Source organism: Vipera ursinii (genome assembly GCF_947247035.1).
Source record: "Vipera ursinii genome assembly, chromosome: W".
Classification (NCBI taxonomy): Eukaryota; Metazoa; Chordata; class Lepidosauria; order Squamata; family Viperidae; genus Vipera; species Vipera ursinii.
In genome coordinates this window covers 6,429,987-6,455,380 of record NC_139522.1, presented here as the reverse complement: position 1 = coordinate 6,455,380, position 25,394 = coordinate 6,429,987, and positions in this window count along the sequence as shown.

Below are 25,394 nucleotides of genomic sequence, written 5' to 3'. Positions count from 1 at the left end.
AAACTCGCCGCGACATTTTTTGCATTGCCGGAACTGGGGTGGGCGCGGCCTTTGCATGATGCAACCGGCCCATGGGCCAGCAGTTTGACACCCATGATTTAGGGTATTGCATATCAAGCAACGGGGTGGAAATGAACCCTGGGAAAGTGAAAGCCATATTAGAGTGGAAAGCTCCCCGAATCCAGAGGCAGCTACAGTGCTTTTTGGGGTTTGCTAATTTCCAACGACAATTTATCCCCTCCTTTGAACAGATAGCCTGGCCCTTGCCTATTACTGAGCTGTTAAAAACAGGAGGGGGAGGGCTGAAGCCCAAGGCAAGCCAGCCACTCAACTGGACTATGGACTGTCAAGCAGCTTTTGCAAAACTCAAGTGGCTTTTCGCGGCTGAGCCAACCCTTAAGCACCCGGACCCAACAGCGCCCTTCATAATTCAAGCGGATGCTAGTGATGTAGCCATGGGGGCAGTTCTACTCCAAAATAATCGAGAAGGGAAGCTCCAGATGTGTGCCTAAACCTCTCACAAATTAAATGACACCGAGAGACACTGGCCAATGTGGGAAAAGGAAGCTTATGCGGTCGGTTGGGCGTTGCTTACGTGGAGGCAGTTCTTGGAGGGAGGTAAAATCCCTTTCGAGGTGTGGACTGACCACAAGAATTTAGAAGCCCTGAAGACCCCAAGAAAACATTCCCCCATGCAGGTCTGATGGGCTCAATATTGGTACCTGCCAGGGGAAAAAGTTTTCTTGCCAGATGCACGATCATGCCTACCACAATACAAAAACTCCAGGGAGGAAATAGTTAACGTGATCATTCCCTTGGGGCAATTAGCAGCATAAGGCTCTACGTGGTCAGTTCTGCCAGCTCCCCCTCAGCCAGCTGACAAACCAAAACCTGAAAGAAGCCCTCGAGGGGGATAAATGGTTTAGAACCATAAAGGTGACATGATGATGAAAGAGGGTCTGGCTTGGAAGGGTTCCAAACTGTATGTGCCACTCAACCTAAGAATGGTGCTTCATTTGCAAAGGTGTCACAACGTGAAGCCAGCTGGTCATTTTGGGTTTGTGAAGACCCTCCATTTAGCCAGGAGGCAATTCTGGTGGCCCCAAATGAACAAGAACATAGAGAACTACTGCACCAAAAAAGTAGCTAGAGCCCTGATTGGTTTGCATTGTATTTGAACTGCATTTGGGGCCCTGATTGGATCTCTGTAGTGTATGCAGTTCCAGCATACATGAACTGTCAGCACATCAGGAGGCGCGGGGCTGGACAGCTCCAGGCTATAACCGCATTTGGCGGGAAAGCCTGGTTTAAACAGGTTTGACAGCCCCGGGCTATAGCCAGACCTGGCGGGAAGCCAGGGTTTAAAACGATTGGCTACCTGCACTGGCGGGAAGCCCAGGTTTGAAGCTATTGGTTGGCATTCACCTGGGCAGGTATAAAAGCATGCCAGGTAAACCCCCTTGTCAGCTTGCGAGTCTTGATTTTCAATAAAGAGCCCTTCACGCCCACCTGAGTGTTCCTGTTGTGTGCGACCACGCGATCTTACACTGGTGACGAGGGTGGGATCCTGCCCTGACAAGAAATAACAGCGGAGGAAATCGCGATCGGCTGCTGCAACCGAGGAAGCACAGCGGCGTCGGAGCAGGACAACCCGCGACCGAGGCATGGCTCAGCTTGGTCAGTATCCCCTTTTTAACAGCAGTCGCCCGGAAGAATGGGAATCATTCGTGGGGCAGCTAGAATGCTACTTACGGGCAAACGCGGTCGTGGACGACGGCCAGAAAGCGGCGGCGCTGCTGTGTAGCTGCGGAACGGACACCTACCAACTGGCGGTTGGTCTGTGCTCACCGGAGGACATCGACTCCGTCAGCTACAAAGAACTCCTGGACAAGTTGACCACACACTTCCGACCCGACATGTCCGAAATCGCTTGGAGGTACCGATTCGAGAAGCGGGACCAACGTGCGGGGGAGTCGGCTAAGCAATACATGGCCTCACTCAGACAGGTAGCCTCTGCAACTTTGAGAACCTCGAAGTAAGGCTGAGGGACCACATAGTCTTCGGCCTGCATGAAAAAAAACTGCGGCAAAAGCTGTTTGCCAGGCCGAAGCTAATGCTGCGGGAAGTCCAGGAGGAGTTCTTAGCCTGGGACGTTGCAGAGGGGACGGACCTGAAGGAACCTCAAGGTTGCAGCACCGGCGGAGCCATCCATCAGGTGAGCGGTTGCAGTGGAGATGAGGGACCAGCGACCGAGGTTGACACGATCCACCGCGGCCCACGACCATCCAACACTAAGCGAGACAACACGAGGGAGACGAGGCCATCAACGATGGAACCGAGATGCCTACCCAGTTCCCCGGCTGTGGAGCGAACCGCCCCCGGTCTACCCAGCACTGCGGCTGTGGACACGGACAACCCCGGTCTACCCAGTGCCCTGGTTGCAGCACGAGCGGCCCCCAGTCTACTCGATGTTCGAGTTGCAGCGGACAGCACCCTCGGTCTACCTGCCGGTTCAAGTCAGCCAAGTGCCGGGCGTGTGGAAAGACCGGGCACATTGCGTCTGTTTGCCAAAGCAAGCTACGAGACAACCTGCACGAGGTGGAAGCAGAGTTCCAGACAGCCACAGGTACTGGGGAACGGCACTGGCGAGTGACCGTCAGCCTTATGGAGGGCAGGGCAGCCGTCCACACAACGGGGGGTCTGAAACCCATCACCCCGAAAATAAAGCTGGCAGTAAAGCTGCAAGCAGTTCCATGCAAAATGGAACTGGATTCAGGGTCGGCCGTCTCCATTATCTCCGTTGAAACCTTTAAGACAGTATGCAGGCAGAGCAGCCGGCGGGTTCCATTGAGGTCATCCAGACTGACCCTCACTGACTTCCAGAACACTCCAATAAACGTCCGGGGGAGGCGTCAGTGGAGGTGCAGTACAAGGGTTTCAAGGGAGTGTTGGATGTACTGGTGGTAGAAGGGCAATGCATCAGCCTTGTGGGGCTGGGCTGGTTCAAGGCACTGGGAATCAGGATTGTGGGGATTCACCAGACGCAGGGCTGCCGCACGCTAGAGACCGTTTGCAAAGAGTTCTCAGATGTTTTTGACTGGAAATTAGGGAAATACATGGGTCACCCAATCACTTTTAAGCTAAACCCTCAGGTTCCACCCATCTGAATTAAAGCCAGGAGAGTTCCGTTCGCCTTTAAGAATAAGATAGAATGGGAGCTCGACAAGCTGGTAGACCAGGGCATATTAACTCCGGTAGAAGGAGCTAAGTGGGAAACCCCCATCGTAACACCCCTCAAGCCGAATGGTGAGGTGAGGATCTGCGCGAACTATAAGGGGACAATTAATAGGGCACTGAGCACTCACTCATACCCCGTCCCCGCGGTCAGCAGAATCCTTGCATCCCTGCAAGGCGGGTCAATATTCGCAAAGCTCGATTTACCGCAAGCTTATCAACAGCTACCGGTAGACCAGGAGGCAGCTGAAGCACAGACCATAGTCACCCACAAGGGGGCATTCCGGGTAGACCGGTTGCAATTTGGCGTAAGTGTAGCTCCGGGAATTTTCCAAGAGGTCATGGAACGAACCCTTAAGGGAATACCAGGGGTCTGCCCATACTTTGATGACATCCTCATCGCAGGGAATTCTGAGGATGTTCTGGCAGACCGGCTGCAGGCTGTGCTGCGCAGGTTCAGGGCTGCTGGTTTAAAGCTCAAGAAGGACAAATGCAGAATTGGGGTGACAGAAACTGAATTCCTAGGATTCAGGATTGATGCTCAAGGCATCCACCCCGCAGCATCCAAGGTAAGGGCCAGCAAGGAGGCTCCAATACCACAAAATAAAGCAGAGTTGCAGGCCTTCCTGGGCCTGCTCAACTTTTACCATGCCTTCCTGCCACATAAGGCAACAATAGCAGAACCCCTGCACAGGCTGTTAGCCAAACAGACACCCTGGAATTGGTCTACAGCTCACACAGACACATTCAAAGCTCTAAAAGAACTGTTGGCAGGAAATGCCACAGTCACACATTTCGTAGAATCCAAACCCATTTGCATCGCATGTGATGCATCCCCTTATGGAATTGGGGCTGTACTCAGCCACCTGGAAGGGGACGGAACACAGGCCCCCATTGCTTATTACTCCAGGACCCTGTTAGCAGCCGAAAGGAATTACGCCCAAATAGACAAAGAGGCACTGGCAGTGGTTGCTGGAGTTAAGAAGTTCCATGATTACCTCTATGGGAGGGACTTCACAATCTTCACTGACCACAAACCATTACTAGGTCTGTTCACAACAGACAAACAAACACCCCAGATTCTGTCACCCAGAATGCTGCGCTGGTCCATCTTCCTGTCAGCTTATTCATGCAAACTAGTACATAGGCCAGGCAAGGAGATGGGGCACGCTGATGGCCTCAGCAGTTTCCCACTAAGGGACACAGAACCAGACCCAGCACCTGCAGTTCGAATACTGGCCATTCAAGACCTACCAGAATGCCCCATTAACGCCAAAGACGTGGCTGCAGAAACACCCAAAGATAACATACTGAGTCGAGTACACTCATGGGTGAGCACAGGGTGGCAGGACAAATCACCAGGCCAAGAGTTCGTAGCATACTTCTCTAGGAGACATGAACTATCTACCCACAAGGGTTGCCTGTTATGGGGAAGCCAGGTTATCATACCACAAGGGCTAAGGGAAAGAGTCCTACAGTCCCTGCATGAGGGCCACCCAGGGATAGTAAGAATGAAAGCACTGGCCAGGAGTTATCTTTGGTGGCCTGGCCTGGACAAAGAAATAGAAGGGCTAGTGGCAGGGTGTTACACTTGCCAAAGGTCATGCCCTGAGCAGCCACATGCCCCAGTTCACAAATGGGAAGAGACACACACCCCATGGTCCAGAGTACACATTGACTATGCGGGACCATTCCAAGGCCATACCTTCCTAGTTGCGGTGGACAGCCACTCAAAGTGGCTAGAAGTGGTACCTGTAGGTAACATGACCACAGCAGGGACAATTCAAGTACTCAGGGGACTCTTTGTGACTCATGGGCTTCCTGATGTAATAGTATCAGATAACGGAACACAATTTACTTCATCGGACTTTCAGGTGTTCCTGAGGACCTTGGGCATTAGACATGTCACCTCTGCCCCCTTCCATCCAGCCAGTAATGGGTTGGCAGAACGTTTCATGTGCACCACAAAGGACGCCTTCAAGCGCATCATCCAGGGGGACTGGAAGCAGCAGCTGGCCACCTTCCTGTTCCATCAACATTCCACACCGTGCACTGCAACAGGCAAAAGCCCAGCCGAACTCTGATGGGGCAGGCGTCTGATAACCACGCTGGACAGACTACACCCAGATAGAGTGGCTGCAGACACCGGAACCCCAAACCTCAACAAAGTTTTCAACCAGGGAGATACCATTTGGGCAAGAAACTATGGCACAGGCCACCCATGGGTACCAGGGGAGGTAGTGGACCAAACTGGGCCCCTTTCTTACAACGTAAGGGTGGAGGGGGGACTCCAGTGGAGACGGCACCTGGACCAGTTGAGGCCAAGGGCTCCCAAAAGGATCCTGGGGGACAATCAGGAGGGGAGGTCTGATGAAGCAGAGCCAACACCACAACAGACCAGGAGAGTCACCAGGGGGTCACAAGTTCTAACCTGATCCAGGCAGGGAAGGGACAATGGGAGCAGGGCAACAGCTGACCCAACCACAATAAGGACACCTCAACACTACAATGACAGTCCCTCAGCCGTCAGGCCCACAGAACCCCCTGGAACTGTGTCACCCACACAAACACAAGGTAGCCCAACACACCAACAGGAATGGCCGGACAACAATAAAACGGACTCAAACCGCAACACACCAACAGGCGGGCTAACCCTGAGAAGATCCAACAGAACACACAAGGCCCCAGCCTACCTCTCAGACTACGTGCGGACTTGAGGGGGGGCAGGTGTGGGAAGAATAAGAATGTAAATATTGTATATACTTCTGGGAAGGGAAATGGTCAAGAAAATGAGCTTCCTCACTATGGGGGAAGGGGTGTAGTGTATGCAGTTCCAGCATACACGAACTGTCAGCACAGCAGGAGGCGCGGGGCTGGACAGCTCCAGGCTATAACCGCATTTGGCGGGAAAGCCTGGTTTAAACAGGTTTGACAGCCCCAGGCTATAGCCAGACCTGGCGGGAAGCCAGGGTTTAAAACGATTGGCTACCTGCACTGGTGGGAAGCCCAGGTTTGAAGCTATTGGTTGGCATTCACCTGGGCAGGTATAAAGCACGCCAGGTAAAACCCCTTGTCAGCTTGCGAGTCTTGATTTTCAATAAAGAGCCCTTCACGCCCAGCTGAGTGTTCCTGTTGTGTGCGACCACGCAATCTTACAATCTCCATCGCTTTTCAGCAGAATTTCAACTGTTCAGAGCTGCTGGGAAGTGCTACATCCTGTAAGTTTTGGAAGGGCTGCACCAAAAAAGTAGCTAGAGCCCTGATTGGTTTGCATTGTATTTGAACTGCATTTGGGGCCCTGATTGGATCTCCATCGCTTTTCAGCAGAATTTCAACTGTTCAGAGCTGCTGGGAAGTGCTACATCCTGTAAGTTTTGGAAGGGCTGCACCAAAAATGTAGCGGCCTGTGCGCCTAACGGCGCACGAATTATATAACTAAAAATCAAAAACAGCAGCAGTACATTCAGGGCAAGTGCATCTGAGATTCGTTGTATCTCAGCATGTCTGGCTTAGTTCAGTGCAACACTTGTTTTGCAGCTGTCTTTCGCAGTACCCTTTTCAAACTTGGAAACTGTCCTATCTGTAAACAAATCACTAGTCTACAAGGACAGATTATTTATCTAGGGTCTGTAATCTGTGCTCTTCAGGCAGAAATTAGGTGTCCAGTTCAGCCCTTCTACCCTATTGAGCCTTCGTGCTATCAGCCCCCTCTACCACAAAGATCCTGCAGGAGAAGGGCAGTGTGGACAACCGTGTGATCTGGCAGGGTGAGATCTGTGAACCATAAACCCAAAGCTTTTGCTGTGTCCCTGCACAACAGATACAGTGCCCTTTCTGACCTTAATAGGGACATTAAGGAGACAGGTAAAGGTATCTGCGATAATAACTCAAATAAGCAGGGGATCGTGGTCCAAGATGAAAAACTTGTTTTTGACAGGGAGAAGTGTGAATCAGGTATTACACACCAGTCATGCAAGAACAGAAAGGCATCCAAAAAGAGAAGACACCTTCTGGTTGGTGATTCAATTATAAGGGATGTAAATTTAGGAAAGGACACAGAGGTTTTGAAAGAGGTCAGGTGTCTTCCAGGTGCTACTGCCAGTAGGGACAAAAAGCGTATTTCTAAAATAATCAAGAATGCCAGCAAGGACTGTGATGTGGAGGCTATTGTACATCTTGGCACTAACGATCTGTCCCAAAAAGATGTACTCTCTGTGCAGAATGATTTCCAGAGCTTGGGGCAGGAACTTAGCAGAATAGGCTGTAGGCTTACTTTTTCAGAGGTTTTACCAGTGTATAAGGAGCAAAATGGAAAAGGCCAGCGTATAGCAGAATTTAATATGTGGCTAAAGGAGTGGTGTAAAGGAGAAGGCTTTGGTTATATTAGTCATGATGTCTGTAGCTGGTCCAATGAAAAAATGTATAAAAGAGATGGTCTGCATCCATCCAAGAAAGGGACTGAGTTACTTGGCAATAAAATCACAGCTTTTCTGGAGGAACATTTAAACTAAACAATGGGGACAGTGAGTTAATTGATACAGAACATCACTGTCCCCGGCAATCTAAGAAAATAGGGGAAGCCAGGCACCACACAAGTTATGCAAGTAAACACAGGGTCAGTCATAAAGGACTCAAATGTCTATACACTAATGCACAGAGTATGAACAGTAAGCAGGGTGAACTAGAAATTCAGGTAAATGAGGGCGGATATGATATTGTTGCCATTACGGAAACGTGGTGGGACAAAACCTACAAATGGAACACACAGCTAGAGGGATTTAAACTATTTAAAAGAAACAGACTAAACAAAAGAGGAGGTGGAGTTGCTCTCTATATAAGAAATAACTTTATCTCTACAGAAATAGAGCACAACAATGACGAAAACTGTAAACTTGAATGCATTTGGGTCAATATAAAAGGGGGAAAAAATGACATTGCCATAGGTGTATACTATAGGCCGCCCAACCAAGCAGAGGAAATAGATGAACTTTTGCTAGTCAGCTACCTAAGGTACGTAAGAAGCACATCACAATAGTAATGGGGGACTTTAATTACCCTGATATCAACTGGGAGACAAACTCTGCACCAAGTGGAAGATCAAACAGATTCCTGACAAACCTAGCAGACAACTTTCTCTCCCAAAAAGTAGAGAAGGGAACTAGGGGATTAGCCATATTGGATTTAATTCTCACAAACAGAGATGAAATGATAGAAAATGTCGAAGCCACAGGAACCTTGGGGGAAAGTGATCATGCAATATTGGAATTCAACATTCTGGAGGCACAAGCAATAGAACACAGCCAAACTAGAGTCTTGGACTTTAAAAGAGCTAATTTCAATAAACTTAGAGAGACCATGGGAAGAATTCCATGGATGAGAATCCTAAAGGGGAAAACAACTCAAGAAGCTTGGGAAATTTTGAAAAGTGAGATAATAAAGGCCCAGTCTAGTACAATACCAACAAAGAAGAAAAATAACAGCTCTCAAAAGAAACCAGCATGGCTGCATAAAGAACTCTCTGATAAATTGAAAGGTAAAAAGGACAAGTATAAGAATTGGAAAGAGGAGCACATAACCAAGTCAGAATATCAGCAAATAGCCCGTGCCTGCAAAGATGAAGTGAGGAAAGCTAAGGCTCAAAATGAACTAAGGCTTGCAACCAAAGTCAAATATAACAAAAAATGCTTCTTTCAACATATAAAAAACAAGAAAAAAGTTAAGGAAATGATTGGTCCATTAGTGGGGGAAAGTGGCAAGAAGGTGACAAGCAATAGGGAGAAAGCAGAACTATTTAACTCGTTTTTTGCATCTGTCTTTACACAAAGGGAAAAAACAGTCCAACCTACCAAAACCAGTGCCATAAAAAACAGAATAGAAACGCAAGTTAAGATAGGCAAAAAAATGGTAAGTGAACACCTGTCCAGCCTAGACAAGTTCAAATCACCAGGACCAGATGGATTACACCCCAAAGTTCTCAAGGAACTGGCAGACGTGATCTCAGAACCACTGAACTATATTTTTCAAAGATCCTGGAGCACTGGGGAACTACCAGAGGACTGGAAGAGAGCTGATGTAGTTCCCATCTTCAAAAAAGGGAAAAAAATAGATCGTGGAAACTACAGACCTATCAGCCTGACCTCAATACCTGGGAAGATTCTGGAAAAGATAATCAAACAACAAATCAGCGAACACCTAGAGGCAAACAAAGTCATCACTAAAAGTCAACATGGGTTTGTCAAAAACAGATCATGCCAGACAAATCTTATCACATTCTTTGACCAAGTGACAAAATTAGTGGACCAGAGGAATGCTGTAGATATAATTTACTTGGACTTCAGTAAGGCATTTGATAAAGTAGATCACAACCTACTACTTGATAAGATAGAAAAATATGGGTTAGATAGCATCACCACCAGATGGATTCGTAGCTGGCTGACAGGCTGTACTCAGCGTGTGGTCTTAAATGGAACTGCATCTACATGGAAGGAAGTGTGTAGTGGGGTGCCCCAGGGCTCTGTTCTTGGCCCAATGCTCTTCAATATCTTCATTAACGATTTGGATGAGGGGATAGATGGGGAACTCATCAAATTTGCAGACGACACCAAGCTGGCAGGAATAGCCAATACTCCAGAAGATAGGCTTAAAATACAGGAGGATCTGGACAGACTCGAACACTGGGCGCTATCTAACAAAATGAAATTCAATGGTAAAAAAAGTAAGGTTCTACATTTAGGCAGGAAAAATCAAATGCACAGGTATAGTATAGATGGTACCTTGCTCAATAGTAGTAACTGTGAGAGGGATCTCGAAGTCCTAGTAGACAATCATTTCATTATGAGCCAGCAGTGTGCTGTAGCTGCCAAAAAAGCCAACACAGTGCTAGGCTGCATTAACAGAGGGATAGAATCAACATCACGTGAAGTATTAATACCAATTTACAGTGCCTTGGTAAGGCCACACTTGGAATACTGCATCCATTTTGGTCACCACGATGTAAAAAAATGTTAAGACTCTAGAAAGAGTACAGAGAAGAGCAACAAAGATGTTTATGGGACTGGAGGCTAAAACATATAAGGAACGGCTGTTGGAATTTGGTATGTCTAGTTTAATGAAGAGAAGAGTGAGGGGTGACATGATAGCAGTGTTCCAATATCTCAGGGTGTTAGATGTTTTGTGCCAGCCATTGGCAGTTCCCCAAAAGGGTCATCAGATGGAGGCAAAGAGGTTTCTTTGCTTCCACTGATGAGCCAAGGGTCTCGGACCCACAGCCCCATTGGTGAGAGTGTTTTATGGTCGGGGAGGGACCAAGACCCCCCATAAATACCTCTGCACGAGGGGCTGCTCTTTGTTCTTTCTCCAGTTCTAGTTTCTACTTCTAGTTCTATCTCTACTCCTAACCTCTATTTCAGTCATGTAATGCTAGCTTGTTTTGTTTTATTTTATTTCTCTCTTACATGCAGGCATGAATGCTTTCATGCCAAGTACTTCTTTCTCTTTGATCTATCATGAATAAAGCTAAATATGATTGCATCTCTGCGTGATGCCTTTGCTTGGAAGCTCCTTTAACGATTCATCGTGAGAAAACCTCACACAGGGGTTGCCACAAAGAAGAGGGAGTCAAGCTATTCTCCAAAGCACCTGAAAGCAGGACAAGAAGCAATGGATGGAAACTAGTCAAGGAGAGAAGCAACCTAGAACTAAGGAGAAACTTCCTGACAGTTAGAACAATTAACCAGTGGAACAACCTGCCTCCAGAGATGGTGAATGCTCCAACACTGGAGGTTTTTAAGAAGAGACTGGACAGCCATTTGCCTGAAATGGTATAGGGTTTCCTGCCTGAGCAGGGGGTTGGACTAGATGACCTCCAAGGTCCCTTCCAACTTATTATTATTATTATTATTATTGTATGTTGCTGGGTGTCCAACCTGCACTTCAATGAAAAGACTGCCAGGAAAACCTCCTGGGTTGTTGCAGCCAGTGGCTAACCCCCACAGCCCGTGGTAGGAGATAGCCATGGACTTCATTGTGGAATTGCCTGAGAGTTCTGGGAATACTGTCTGGACTGTGATTGACCTGTTTTCAAAGCAAGCACATTTTGTGGTGTGCCCGAAGATCTCATCAGCTTGGACCTTAACCAAATTGTTTGTGCAGCATATATATAGGCTGCATGGAGTCCCAAAGTACATCGTCTCTGACCAGGGGGTGCAGTTTACCGCAAAGTTTTGGTGGGAGTTTATCAAATTGATAGGGTCCTCACAGGGACTTAGCTCTGGGATTCATCTGAGTGCCAATGGGGGGGGGAGTAGAGAAAGCTAATGCAAAGATAGAGAAATACTTGCACTGCTATGTGAACTACCAGCAGACCAATTGGGCAGAACGTCTACCTTTTGCAGAAGTGGCCTACAATAACTCTGTACATAGCAGCACCTCATTCACCCCATTTAAGGTAGTGACAGGAGCGGAATTTGTACCTATGCCAGAACTACCACAAGGGAACTCTTCCTCGTTGTCCTTAGGTGATTGGATGGATAGTTTGAAAAGTACATGGGGGAGGTGCAGAAGGCACCAAAGAATCATATAAGAGGCAGGCTGATTGGAAGAGGGCACCCCAAGAGAGTTTTAGGATTGGGGACCGGGTTTCTCTGTCTACTAAGTACCTTAAGCTAAGGCAGCCTTGCAAGAAATTGAGTCCTAAGTACATAGGACCTTTTCCAATTGTGAAAGTCATAAATCCAGTAACTGTGGAGTTATGGTTACCAAAAGAATTGAAGCGAGTTCACCCAGTGTTTTATTGCAGCTTTTTGAACCCATTCAAAAAATCCAGATTAAGACCAGAGGCAGACGAACCCCCTCCTCCTATACTGGTGGAGGGGGAGAAGCATTATGAAATTAATAAAATACTAGACTCAAGGATTTCTAGGGGGAAGTTACAGTATCTACAGTAGTCCTGTGGAGAGGCTATCCCTTAGCAGATGCTTAGTGGATAAAAGCCCAGGATGTTAAAACTGATTGATTGATACAGAGGTTTCATGAGAAATACCCACAACGTCCAAGGCGATTATGTCTGAATGTTTGAATACATGTACTTATTGTTTCCTTATGTCTATTTTTTTCCAAGGGGTCGGTATGTTAATAATAATAATAATAATAATAATAATAATAATAATAATAATAATAATAATAATAATAATAATAATAATAATAATAAGAAGAAGAAGAAGAAGAAGAAGAAGAAGAAGAAGAAGAAGAAGAAGAAGAAGAAGAAGAAGAAGAAGAAGAAGAAGAAGAAGAAGAAGTAGTTGTTGGAAGGACCTTGGAGGTCATCTAGTCCAAACCCCTGCTAAGGCAGGAAACCCTATAACATTTCAGACAATTGAATTAAGGTTGAATTGCTAAGATGCTTGCTAACCTCTATAGTGTAGCTGCTCAACTTGTCATAGAAAAAAGGGGGGAGGGGGAGTCTGGGAAAGAAATGGGAGTGTCATGGTTCCGACAAATGCAGTACTTCAAAGAACTTCAAGGCATTGTTTACCTTAAAGAATCTTTTAATATAGTAGCATAGCTTCGACATGTACATATTGGAAGCCAAGATCTGAATTCTCCCCTGAACACATTGTATCAAGCACAATTCCCTCCCTTAATTAAACATCATAAATCACATTCTCCAATTAGTTTAAAATGCAAACTTTCCCTCCTGTTTAACAACCCACCAAATTCTTATCTTCTCTTATTACAAACAGTCTTGAGGTACATTCTCCCTACTCCCCCCAGCATCCACTAATTCTAATTCTAAAAGTAATATACAAGTTAAAGAAAGGCTACATCTCCCTATGTTGTCAAGCAAGAACATCCGATGTTAGCAGCATTGACATCCGGCCCCCCTTACAAAAAGGATAGACCCTGTAGCATAATTAAAAGCCCATGTTAGGGACTATCTCTTGGTTTGTTCGGGTGTTTCTCATAAAACCTTTTGATGAGTCGGTCGGCTTTCACATCACTAGATTTCACCCAATGGCTTCAGACAACGAGTATCCATTCCATTGTACTAGGTACTGCAATTTCCCTTTAAAAATTCTAGAATCAAGAATACGCTTTACTTCATAGTGGGTTTGACCCAGCACTACGAGGGACCCGGGTGCCTTCTTAGGCTGAGGTCTTAAAGTGGATTCTCAAAGAGGTTTCAACAAGCTGCAGTGAAAGAGAGGATGAATTCTCCCTAAAAGCCTAGGGAGTTTCATTTCTACTGTGACTGGGTTGATGATCCTTACAAAGGGGAAAGGCCCCAAGAATTTTGGTCCTAATTTCTTACTGGGTAATTTAGGGTGCAAATATTTGGTTGACAGATAAACCTTTTCCCCAACTTGGAATGTTCTTTGAGGGGCTCTCTTTTTATCTGCCTGCTTTTTATAAGTCTCAGAAGTCTTTTTCAAAGCAGCTTTCATGTTTCTCGAAACCTCTTCCCACCCCCTCACCCATTGATCAAGTGTCTGGGAAGCAGAGGGCACCTGAGAGTATTTAGGTACTGGGCTGAATTCTTTTCCTGTGGCTACTCTGAAAGGAGTGTAGCCAGTGCTGCTGTGAACAGAATTAGTGTAAGCCGCCTGTGCGAAAGGGAGGAGGTCTGTCCAGTTTGTTTGTTAGTATGAAACATAACATCTGAGATATTACTCCACCATCTTGTTAGAGGATTCCACAGCCCCATTGGTAGCTGGATGGAAAGCAGATGATAGGCCTTGAGATGATCCAATTAATTTAACAAAACTCCTCCAAATCTTTGCTGTGAACTGCACCCCCGTCTGAAACTATTCGCTTAGGGGCACCATGCAGCCGGTAGATATGTTTCAGGAAAAATTTAGTGAGTCATTGGGCCAATGGGAGTCCTTTGCAAGTGATGAAATGGGCCTGCTTCAAGAACACGACTATCACAGTCCAGATGACAGTATTTTCTCTACTTTCAGGTAGGTCTACTATAAAGTCCATAGCTTTTTCTTCCCATGGTTGAGAAGGGTCTGCCATCGGCTGCAGTAACCCAGGGCTTTTTCCATGGAATTCTTTTCATGGTGGCATATACAGCACAACTGCTGACATAGTTTGCCACATCCCGTTTTAGCCCCGGCCACCAAAATTGCTGGCGGATGAGATGTAGAGTTTTTAGATATCCAAAGTGTCCAGCCTGTTTTAGGTCATGGCTGTGTTTGAGAGCATTAAGATGGATGGTTTCAGGCAAATACAGTTCCCCACCCCCTTGTAAGCCAAACCATCCCTGCATGTTAGGGAGTTTTGATTGTCTTTGAAATATTGATCTTTGAAATATTGATTGTTTTATCTTCTTTGCCCCAAGGTCATCAGGGTTAGGGGCCCTGCAAGGCATGAGTTGAGCAGAAGTTTGTGGACTGGGGATGATTGCCTTGTTAAACTCTTCACATTCACTTTTGTACTGGGGTAATCTCTATAAAGCATCAGCTAGGAGGTTTTTTCCTCCTGTTATGTACTTTAGAGTAAAGTTGAAACAGTTAAAGTACTGTGCCCACCGCACTTGTTTTGGGGACAATTTGCAGGGAGTTTTCAGTGCCTCTAGATTTTTGTGATCTGTCCATACTTCAAAAGGCACCTTGCTGCCTTCTAGATAGTGTTGCCAGTTTAATAGTCCCCACCTAATTGCGAAGGCCTCCTTCTCCCAGACTGCCCATCTCCCTCGCTTTCAGTAAATTTCTTAGAGGTGTAGGCACAGGATTGCAGGACCCCACTTTTATTCTTTTGCAGTTTTTATTATTATTTTAATTCCATTTATATCCCGCCCTTCTCCGAAGACTCAGGGTGGCTTACAAACTTAGCAGTAGCCTTCATTCTATGTATATGCCTGCTTATTAGGGCTTTCACACACACCCCAAGGGCAGGGGTGCTTTAGGACCGATTCAGCAGCAAATAGTCTTTTTAAATTCTCAAAAGCTCTTTGGCAGCTCATAGTCCATGCTAGTTGTTGGCCCGGTCATGGTTTCCCTCCTCCTTTGCCTGTTTTAAGTAGTTCTGCAAGGGGTAGGGCAATCTCGGCAAAGAAGGGGATGAACTGATGGTAGAAGTTGGCAAGACCTAGGAAGCTCTGGAGCTGTTTGTGAGTCTTTAGGGGTTGCCATTGAATTATAGCTTTCACTTTGGCTGGGTCCATTTCAATGCCCTCATTGGAAATTCTATAGCCAAGATTTGGTGAAATTCACATTTTGACAATTTGACATAAAGCTTGCCATTCAATACTGTAGTTTCTTTAACACTTCTCTCACCAGCCTTATATGGTCAGTCATATATCGTATTGTATATCAGGATGTCCTCAAGATACACCAGAACCCCTTTGTATAAATGATCATGTGATACCTTGCCTCCTAACAGCATAAATATGGTTGGGGCCCCCTGCAGTCCAAATGGCATGACTTTGAACTGGTAGCTTCCCAAGGGGCAGTTGAAGGCAGTTTTCCACTCATCTCCTTCCTTTATTCTCACCCAGTAATATGCTTCTCTCAGGTCTAGTTTAGTGAAGACACTCCCCTTTGCTAGCTGGGTCAGTAAGTCCTTCAGGAGGGGGATGGGGTATTTATTCTCCACACTCACTGCATTCAGACCTTTATAATCAACACAGAGATGGAGAGACCCATCTTTCTTTTCTTTAAACAACACAGGGGCTGCCACTGCTGACTTGGCTCGTTCAATGAATCCCCTCGCTAGGTTTGTATCCATGTATCGCTGCATCTCCTCCATTTCAAGGAGGGGCATAGTGTACATGCTTGGTCATGGAAGTTTGGCCCCTGGCAACAGTTCAATGGAACAATCATTGGGCCAGTTAGGAGGCAAGGTATCACATTCTTTCTCACTGAATGCCTCTGCTAGGTCCCGATACTCACTGGGGATGAGCGGCTTGCCTGGTGGCTGTGAGGCAGCTATGTGCGCTCACTCATTGGGTGGGCTAAAATTCCCTGTAACATCTGTTGAATCAATGGGGGGCTTGGGCCCTATAGGTAGTCTCACAGTTCTCATTCCTTTCTCCCACCAGATCAATCGCTTTCATTTGTCCAACCAGGCTAATCCTAGGATCACAGCCTCAGTCATTTTTGGAGCCACCAGGAAACGAATGAACTCCCAGTGCTCACCTATTTCTAGGCGTAGGGGCTCTGTTAATTGCGTGACTAAAGTCCCTCCCATCAGGGAGACATCAGCTTTCTCAAACCTCACAAGTTTGGAGAGCATTTTTGCTCGTATGCCCAATTTTATGGCAAATGGCAAACTAATGACACATCGGGGGCATCCAGAATCAACTAGCACCTTTAAATCTACCTGCGTACCCGACTTAGGGATTATGAGCTTGACAGGTAGTGAGAAAGGTGGGACGTGTTGGCTCGCCATTGGGTCATTCTCTCCTTCATCGTCGCGGTCGAAAGAGGGTAGAGCGGGGGCAGATCCAGCCTGAGTCCCTGCATCCTGCTGTGTGGGGGATGTGACTTGGGCAACAGGTTCCTGTGTGATCTGGTTGGATTTCTCCCTCATTGGCTGCTGTGCAGGTTTCTTTCTCGCTGCTGGTCCCGGTCTGCTCTGCTGTTGGGGGTAGGACACTGCATAGTTCGCTGCTCGATGTCCCTGCTGTCTGCATCAGAAGCACTTGATTGATGGGCCTGCAGGTGGCCTGGGTCTTTCAGCAGCTGCAGCAGTTGGAGATCCTCAGGGTGGTGGTTGCTGTTTGGGTTGCTCTGGCCTTGGCTCGGCTTCAGGTGGGGGAGGTTTCTTATAGCGGGCAAGCTGAACATGTAGTTTTACCGCCGCCTGGTACCATGCTGGCTCCGGGGGCATGACCCACAGATCTATTGGTCACAGAACTTGGTCACCTTCCCAAGCTTGCAGTGTGTGGACCACTCCCGCCATATCTGTGCCGGCCAGGTGGAGGGTTCCCCAGGGGTTTCCTTGCCTCCCGAACTGTCTGACTTTGCTGATGTGTTCAGCGAGACAGAAGCGGATCAATTACCACCGCACAGGCCCTATGACTGCCCCATTGATTTAGTCCCTGATGCGCCTCTCCCAGTGGGGCGTTTGTACTCCATGTCGGACCCCGAGTTGGCTGCATTGCGGGACTTTCTGGAGAAGAATTTGGCTCGCGGTTTCATCCGGCCCTCGTCCTCGCCAGTGTCTGCACCCGTACTCTTCGTCAAAAAGAAGTTGGGCAAATTGCGGCTTTGCTGCGATTATAGGAAACTCAACGCCATCACGGTGCGCAATCATTACCCGCTGCCCCTCATCCCCAAACTCTTGGATCGACTCCAGGAGGCTAAGATCTTCACAAAACTGGACCTGCGTGGAGCTTACAACCTCGTCAGGGTTCGGCTGGGTGATGAGTGGAAGACGGCATTTGGTACTCGCTATGGACATTTTGAGTACACGGTGATGCCGTTTGGCCTGACCAACGCCCCCACTGTGTTTCAGCATTTCATGAATGACATTTTCCGGGATTTGTTGGATCAGTTTGTCGTGATCTACTTGGACAACATCCTGATCTACTCCCCGTCGTGTGAGGTGCACCATCAGCATCTCCATCAGGTCCTGCAGCGACTCCGAGAACATCGGCTGTTTGCCAAGTTGGAGAAGTGCCAGTTCTACTGGGTGACCATCGATTTCCTGGGTCACCGCATTTCTCCTGAGGGCATCGCCATGGAGCCGAGTAAGGTTGCGTCTTTGCAGAGTTGGCAACCCCCGCGTCGCATAAAGGATGTTCAGCGACTTCTTGGGTTCGCCAACTATTACCAAACTTTCATCCCTGGGTTTGCTGCCTTGACAGCCCCCCTCACCCGGCTCCTGCAGAAGAAGACTCGGTTCCAGTGGAACGCTCCAGAACAACAAGCTTTCCAGACTTTGAAGGAAGCCTTCATGAAGGAGCCCATCTTGAAGCATCCTGACCCGCAATGGCCGTTTGTCGTGGAGGCGGACGCCTCCGACATTGCCATTGGGGTGGTGTTACTCCAGGCAACGACGCCCAGCGGTACCCTCTTCCATTGCGCATACCATTCACGAAAGCTGAACCCTTCGGAGCGCAATTATACAATGTGGGAGAAGGCGCTGCTGGCCATCAAAGTGGCGTTCGAGGCCTGGAGGCATCATCTGGAGGGAGCGCGGCATCAAATCGAGGTCCGGACGGACCATAAGAATTTGGAAAGCCTGCAGACCGCTCGGAATTTGAACCAACGCCAGATCCGGTGGTCTCTTTTCTTTGCGAGGTTCGCCTTCCGAGTTCGGTACATACCTAGTGGGCACAATCAAAGAGCGGATGCTCTGTCCAGGAAGCCCGAATATTCCCGAGTGGAAGACAAGCTTCTGCCCAGGACAGTGATTTTTGTCGAGTCTTTTGCTGCGGTGCGGGAGCCGGTTGATATACGGGCTCATATCCGGGAGGCACAGCAGCAGGAGGTGTGGGTGGCTCAGCGGAAGGAGGAGGTGGGGCCAGATTCTCCTTGGACGGTCACAGATGGACTCTTGTATTATCGTGACCGGCTCTACGTTCCGGGAGGGCCACTCAGGGGACTCATCCTCAGCCAGTGTCACGATAACCCGGCGGCGGGGCATTTTGGCCTGTTCAAGACCCTGAACCTGGTCTCCCGTACCTTCTGGTGGCCCCGAGTCCGACACGACCTCCAGTCCTATGTCACCTCCTGCATCCCATGCAGGCAGGCCAAGTCAGCGACAGGGGCCCCGCCTGGATTACTGCAGCCCTTGCCGACACCCAAAAGACCCTGGGGGGCTGTGTCCATGGACCTCTTGACGGATTTACCCCCATCCTCTGGTTTTACGACAGTGTATATGGTGGTGGACATGCTGACCAAGATGGCACACTTCATCCCCTGTCGCGGCTTACCGTCAGCCCGCGCCACTAGTCGAATGTTCATTCAGCAGGTGTTTTGGCTGCACGGCCTCCATGATAGAGTCGTCTCTGATAGGGGGGCCCAGTTTACAGCCCGCTTCTGGCAGGAGTTGATGCATGCGTTGGATATCAAGATTTGCCTCTTGTCCGCGCATAATCCTCAAACTGACGGGGGAACCGAGAAGGTCATCGGTATCCTGGAACAATATCTGCGCTGCTACGTCAATCTGCAGCAAAACAATTGGGTGGACTATCTGGCCATAGCTGAGTTTGCATTTAACAATTCGCAGCACACCTCCACACAGATGACACCGTTCTTGGCCAATGTGGGATATCACCCCCGGTTTTTCCCCCTTTCTCCCGTGGACTCACCGGAGCCGGCAGTGAACGAATTCATGGCAGAGTTACAGGCGATCCATCGATTGGTGATACGTCAGTTAGAGAAGGCCAAGGCCGATTACAAAAGGTTTGCTGATCTGTCAAGGCGGGATACGCCTCCACTATCGGTGGGAGATCGGGTCTGGTTGTCCACCAGGAACCTACCGTCAACACGGCCGGTGAGAAAGTTAGATCACCGATATTTAGGACCGTTCCCAATCGAGGCTGTCATCAATCCGGTCGCCTATCGCTTAACTCTGCCATGTTCCCTGCGCGTGCACCCAGTTTTTCATCGGTCTCTGTTGGTCCCCGAGCAAGCGGCCTGTCCACTCCGCCGAGCGGAACCTCCCTCATCAGGACCTCATGATGGAGACAGCACCCCCGAGTACAAGGTCGCCAGCATCAGGGATTCCCGTTGGCTGAAAGGTCCTTTCCAGTACCTGATTGAATGGAAAGGCTACGGACCAGATGAGTTCACCTGGGAAGACGCGACCGCCGTTCATGCCCCTGCTTTGGTGACCGCTTTTCATGAACAATTTCCATCCCAACCGCATCCGGATCAGCAGACCCGGGGGAAGGGCCCTGCGGTGCGGGATAGTGTTGTCATGCAGGGTCAGCCTGTGGGTTCAGCAGTTGGGTCGGACGACTCAGAGGAGGAGGGGGGTGTTGAAGAGCTTGCTGAGGGGGTCAGAGAGCTTGCTGATGAGATCCCTCAGCCAGGCCCCTCCCACCTCGTCACGACGCAGACCCAGCTGTGTGAGCCTGACAGCATGGATGAAGATGACCCACAGCTGGCCCTGTTCGAGGACGCCCGACGCAGGAGGCAGTCAATCAGGAGTAAACAGAGGAAGGCAATGGGGCACCTCGGAAGGAGGCAGAGAGAAGCCACGGCCTGAACTGTATAAAAGGGGAATGCGTGGGAGGGCTGGTTTGCTGAAGGCAACCGCTTGAATAGCTCCTGTTTCATGGTTCGTGTCTTGTTTGCTTTTGTATCCATAAATTTGGTAGGCTTAGTTCCAGCCTCTTGCCTTCTTGTAAAAGGGGTTGTCCCTGCCTTTTCTGCAGGGTCGGTAGCAGACTGGTACAGAACACTGGTAGGTCTCCACCAGTCTGCTTTTGAAACCTTTGAGGGTGGCAAGGCAGTCTCGAGCCGTCTGGAGTCTCCACTGGGCTGGGTCTGCTCTGATGGCCAGATCAGCTCTCCTAGCTGGGAGACCTGCCAAAGTTTTTCTTCCCCCAGCTTGTTATCTGTTGCTTCCCCCCCAGGATAGCAGCTGCTGCTGGGTTGCTGGCTTCAAGCAGTTTCTCTTTTCCCATGATTAAATCTTCTCCTGAATCTCTGCCACCTCCCGTCAAGTAAGGAGAGAGCAGCTGGGGTTTAAGATCCTTAAATAGTTTGAAAAGTTTTAGATCTTGGCTTAATGTCATGGTTCCGACAAATGCAGTACTTCAAAAAACTTCAAAGCTTTGTTTACCTTAAAGAATCTTTTAATATAGTAGCATAGCTTCGGCACGTACATATTGGAAGCCAAGATCTGAATTCTCCTCCCCTGAACACATTGTATCAAGCACAATTCCCTCCCTTAATTAAGCGTCATAAATCACATTCTCCAATTAGTTTAAAATGCAAACTTCCCCTCCTGTTTAACAACCCGCCAAATTCTTATCTTCTCTTATTACAGTCTTGAGATACATTCTCCCTACTCCCCCCAGCACCCACTAATTCTAACTCTAAAAGTAATATACGATTTAAAGAAAGGCTACATCTCCCTATGTTGTCAAGCAAGAACATCCAATGTTAGCAGCATTGACAGGGAGTTTCAGGAAGCCATCCATGGACTGTGAGAACCAAGCTCATCCAAAGCAGGTGTCTGGCAGAGAAGTGGACCATTCCCATAACAAAGAGAAAGAATTTGATTGGCCAATGTGAACTGTAAGGATCTGCCTCAAGTAGGTCTCCCAGGAAAAGAGAACTCTTGAAACAGGCATTGTTTGAAAAAGAACTTTTATTGAGAGTTAGTAATAGCAGTAGAGCAAAGTAAGGTCTGAAGATTTCGCACGTGAAAGGTTACATCATGATGCCCATTCAAAACTCCTCCTCCCAGTCCAACAATCAGTTTGAATTCCAGCCAATCCATAAGTGGTAAGATGTTTTGAGAACCTGACAATTTAGTGCGCATCTCAAGGTCTCTCTTGGTTTCATTTCCAAATGGTCCCAGGCTACACTATCTGGAGATAAGGCAGATGTTGTCAGGCCACATTCCTTTTTCACGGAGGGAGGGCGATTCAAAGAGCAATCAAAGCAAATACATCCCCCAGCAAGCAGCACCCTGCCACCAGAATGGCAGAACCCAAAAATGATTAAACAAGAAAATACAGGTGAAGGGACTTCCGGTGGCGGCGCAGCGCCGAAGACAGCCTCTCCGGGCTGCCCGCGGCTCAGCTGAGTTATTTTCGCCCGAAACAGCGCCGATCAGCTGTTCGGGCGAATTTGAAGCCCCCTCCTCGGGAGAAGAGGAGGGGGTGAGCTCCCAGGTAGGGGTAGAGTTCTCCAGGGCCGCCTGAGCTTATGGCTTGGATGGCTGAAGGATTGAACTCCCCCGTAGCCTGGGCTGCTCCCAGCTGGCCAGCGCCTCTGCTCCTGATTTCTTGGAGCAGAGGCAGGCGTCTGCGACCACCCCTGCCTGAAGGAATGACTATGGATTAAAGGAGCAGGCAGAGCGATACAAGAGGAAAAGGTGAAGAGGATTATTATATTTTACTCTCCAGCTTGATGGACTTTTTTTGGATTATAAATCTGAAGTGAAAGTGCGTCACAATTGGTAAAAGATGGCGGCTAAACCACCCCCTAAAACTCTTCGGAGTGCTGGAACTTCTCCGGTGCAACAATCATTACTGCAGGCGCTGCATCCTCCTGATGTATTGACATCAAAGGACTTACAAGATGCTCTTGAAAAACACACCCAGGTAATTTTGGAATCAATTAATGATAGATTTGCACAGATGGAGGAGAAATTGGAGAAATTGGAGGAGAGAATGGAGGAGAGGATGGAACAGAAGTTCAGAGTGATGAAGGTAGACATCTTGTCTTCAGTGTGTAAAGTGGCTCGTTGTGTGGAAGAATTGGAGGAAAAGCTAGAAGATTTGACTCAAAAGAATGCTATATTAGAAGCAAAAGTATTGGAGAATGAAGATAAAATGGAAAAGGAACTGAGTCTTGCTCAATATTACCAGATGCAGTTTGCCATTAGAATTAGAGGCTTAAAGGAGAATATTAAGGAAGATCTAAAGCAGCTGGTTTCTGAGGCTTTCGAAGTAGTATTGAAACAGCCAGCATCTGAAATAAAAGGAGGCATGGATAAAGTGTTTCGTGTGAATTCATGGATTGCTGGACAGAGAAAGTTGCCTAGAGATGTGGTGGTATATTTTGCAAAAAGGGAAATTAGAGATGAAGTTATACGAGCTGCTTATGATACTAAAGTTGTGATTGCTAATCAAGAAGTTTTGGTCTTAAAGGAAATTCCTCCAAAGATTCTAAGGAGAAGGAAGGATTTTACATTTCTTGTGCAAGAGCTCAAGCAACGAGATATAAGGTTTAGATGGGAGATCCCAGTTGGGTTGATGGTGACGCACGAAGGTAAAAGGTACCGTCTGGTTACTGTGATGCAAGCGCGTGATTTCTACAATAATGTTTTAAATGCAACGCCATTAACACTTCTGGAAGCTGAAAAGGGATCTGGAGAAGGAGTGCATCAAGAGGCCGAAGATGGTCAGATAGAAGACAACGGTGTTGGAGGAGATCAAGATATAACCTCGTCGGATGATTCTATAGAACAGAGGGTGACGCGTGCTGCTGCAAAACGATCTAAGAAGAGAAAATAGCAGGATTTGCAGAAGTCTATGGAATTTCTATGACGTATTTATAGTCAAGTATGGGAGGTGGGAAAAGGTTTGGGTGTAGACGCAATATATTTTTATATGTGGTGGTTTTGTGGAAAGGGTGAGCTTTTTTTGGATTAAAGTTTGGTGGAATATACAGAAGATTCTCAAATGGAGGTTAAAGTTTTGTTCGCAATCTTTTTTTTTGTTTGGAATAATTATAGATGTGGCACTGGAAGAGGAACGGCCGATTATAGAAGAGTTGACTTTAAAGTTTTCTGATTTGGTTGAGGTGGCGAAGATTTTGGTTAATTTGAAAGATTATCTGTAAGAACGTTATATCATGGAATGGATAAAATGGATGGAGTCTATTTAGGATAAGTATAGGGTTGAGAAGTATTATGTAGTATTTGAATAACTCTTTTTTCCTTTTTTTTCTTTTTCTTTTTCTCTTTCTATCTTGGGGTTTTTTTTCTTTTTTTTGTTTTTAATATATATTTAATACTATTAAGGTTTGTTTTATCCTATATAAGCTAGAGAGTGTTTCTTTTTTTATTTTAGTTTTTTATATATATTTAATATTGCTAAGGTTTGTTTTATCCTATATAAGCTAGAGAGTGATGGATTTTAGAATTTATAGTTGTTAGTATATGGTTGTTTATGTTTGCTTTTTATATATATATATACCTTGTATTTAGCTCTGGGAAGTCGGGGGGAGGGGGGGAGGGGTTGAGGGGGGGAGGGGTTGAGGGGGGGAGGTAGGGGGGGAGGAGGGAGGGGGGGAGGGGGGGAGGTAGGGGGGGAGGAGGGAGGGGGAAGGGGGTTTTTTTAAAGGAAAATTGTATCTTTAAACTTTTCAATAAAAAAAAAGAAAATACAGGTGAAACTCGAAAAATTAGAATATCGTGCAAAAGTTCATTTACTTCAGTAATCCAACTTAAAAGGGGAAACTAATATATGAGATAGACTCATTACATGCAAAGCAAGATAGATCAAGCCGTGATTTGTCATAATTGTGATGATTATGGCGTACAGCTCATGAAAACCTCAAATCCACAATCTCAGAAAATTAGAATATTGTGAAAAGGTGCAATATTCTAGGCTCAAAATGTCCCACTCTAATCAGCTAATTAAGCCATAACACCTGCAAAGGGTTCCTGAGCCTTTAAATGGTTTCTCAGTCTGGTTCAGTAGGAATCACAATCATGGGGAAGACTGCTGACCTGACAGTTGTACAGAAAACCATCATTGACACCCTCCATAAGGAGGGAAAGCCTCAAAAGGTAATTGCAAAAGAAGTTGGATGTTCCCAAAGTGCTGTATCAAAGCACATTAATAGAAAGTTATGTGGAAGGGAAAAGTATGGAAGAAAAAGGTGCACAACCAGCAGGGATGACCGCGGCCTGGAGAGGATTGTCAGGAAAAGGCCATTCAAAAGTGTTGGGGACTTTCACAAGGAGTGGACTGAGGCTGGAGTCAGTGCATCAAGAGCCACCACACACAGATGGATCCTGGACATGGGCTTCAAATGTCGTATTCCTCTTGTCAAGCTGCTCCTGAAAAACAAACAAGGTCAGAAGCGTTTTACCTGGGCTAAAGAAAAACAGACCTGGTCTGTTGCTCAGTGGTCCAAAGTCCTCTTTTCTGATGAGAGCAACTTTTGCATCTCATTTGGAAACCAAGGACCCTGAGTCTGGAGGAACAATGGAGAGGCACACACTGCAAGATGCTTGAAGTCCAGTGTGAAGTTTCCACAGTCTGTGTTGATTTGGGGAGCCATGTCATCTGCTGGTGTTGGTCCACTGTGCTTCATTAAGTCCAGGGTCAACGCAGCTGTCTACCAGGAGATTTTGGAGCACTTCATGCTTCCTTCCGCAGACAAGCTTTATGGGGATGCTGACTTCATTTCCCAGCAGGACCTGGCACCTGCCCACACTGCCAAAAGCACCAAAAGCTGGTTCAATGACCATGGGATTACTGTGCTTGATTGGCCAGCAAACTCGCCTGACCTGAA